This window comes from Mustelus asterias, unplaced genomic scaffold, assembly GCF_964213995.1.
Source record: "Mustelus asterias unplaced genomic scaffold, sMusAst1.hap1.1 HAP1_SCAFFOLD_77, whole genome shotgun sequence".
In the NCBI taxonomy this organism is placed as follows: Eukaryota; Metazoa; Chordata; class Chondrichthyes; order Carcharhiniformes; family Triakidae; genus Mustelus; species Mustelus asterias.
In genome coordinates, this window is record NW_027590136.1 from 1,006,648 (window position 1) to 1,008,279 (window position 1,632).

General features: G+C 43.0%; 1 pseudogene; it reads left to right on the forward strand.

Moving 5' to 3' along the window:
* Nucleotides 1-517, forward strand: LOC144483737 (T cell receptor alpha variable 38-1 pseudogene; annotated as a pseudogene).
* The last annotated feature ends 1,115 nt before the right edge of the window (nucleotides 518-1,632 follow it).

Below are 1,632 nucleotides of genomic sequence, written 5' to 3' on the forward strand. Positions count from 1 at the left end.
ATGCGGGTACTCGGCATCTGGATTGTGTGGGGGGCATTTCTAACAGGTATTTCTGGACATCACGTATGTTTTCTCATTTCCAAAACTTGGGTTGAATCTTACTGTTGAGTGCACGTGACTCTATTCTTTATCTATTTGAACATATTTTCCAGGTCTGACCCATGGAGATTCTGTCACTCAGTCGCTGTCCTCAGATGTTAAGACAGAAGGAGACGCGGTGACATTAAACTGCAACTATGATACTGCAGAAACCAGCTATAATTTATACTGGTACCGACAGCATCCAGACTCCCAGCCCGAGTACATTCTGAGGAAGTATTCGGGGGGTTATGAAGATAAAGCAGATTTTGCTAAAATCCGTTTCTCGACTGATCTCCAGACCTCGAAGAAATCCATCAGTTTGACTATCTCGGATCTGCAGTTGTCTGACGCAGCCGCGTATTACTGCGCTTTCAGCATCACAGTGATGGAAAGCAGTCTGACTCCTGTACAAAAACTGTCTCAGCAAGGCAAGTGAGAGCTCCTCTCTACTGTATAGAACCTCTGGCAGATGCAGCCACAATGAGCAGCGGCGCTGTCAGCCGCTCAAACATGCGCTGACAGGAAACCATGTTAACCTCGGATCAACTGTCAGCCAACTGTTTCCAGGAGAGGCTGAGAAAACAAACTGCAGAATCAATTAGGCCGACAGGTCCATCACATAGTCAATGCGTCAATTAAATCGTCCCTTCTGCTACTAATCAGTTCTGTATTCCTCTATAATCAAATCTGGATTTTAAAATCAAGCCGAGAAATAGATTGCTAACACCAAATATTAGTCAAACCTCGCCGTCAATTGTCACACAGACAGCAGACATACAGCTTACCATGTTTGTGGCTCGTTGGTCTGGGGTATGATTCTCGCTTGGGACAATTGCATTTAGATGCGATAGAACTTGGGTTCGTATCCTGGCCGAGCCTAAAAAACTTTTTTATGAATAGGATGGGAATCCCGGAAGGGTCGGGGGTTTAAGTTCAGTCGGGCAGCATGGTTGGTGCAGGCTTGGAGGGCCGAAGGGCCTGTTCCTGTGCTGTAATTTTCTTTGATCTTTGTTCCTCTGATTCCGAAGTCCCTATTAAATAGAAACATTCACAGTTTACAAATAAACAGAACAGAAACCTCCCTCGAAACACATCATGATATTCTCCAATAATAGGTAGCATGAAATTGTTCGAAAATGAACTGATACTGAAGAAAGATTGCCATATTTTCCCATACAGTCTGTACGACGAATGTAAGAAAGAACATGTATGAAAATAGTTGCAGAGATCGGTTACTGAGTGTCACGAACTCAATAGTAGATATATATGAAAATTCAATGAGAGAATGAATTAATAGCTTAGGAAGGAGAAAGGAGAATATGCAAAGTAACATTTAGATATGCTGGATAAATAAAACAATCTAATTATCTTTCCTCGGCTGTGACCCCCATGGATTCCACAGACCACATCTGGATTGAAGGCAATGAGGATGACAACAGCAACATCTGGACAACCGCTTCCACATTCATCGTCCTGTTCTTCCTGAGCATTTTCTACAGCATTTTCTGGTGAACGTGAGATGATTCAATTCACCCACATTTCAAACTGGTA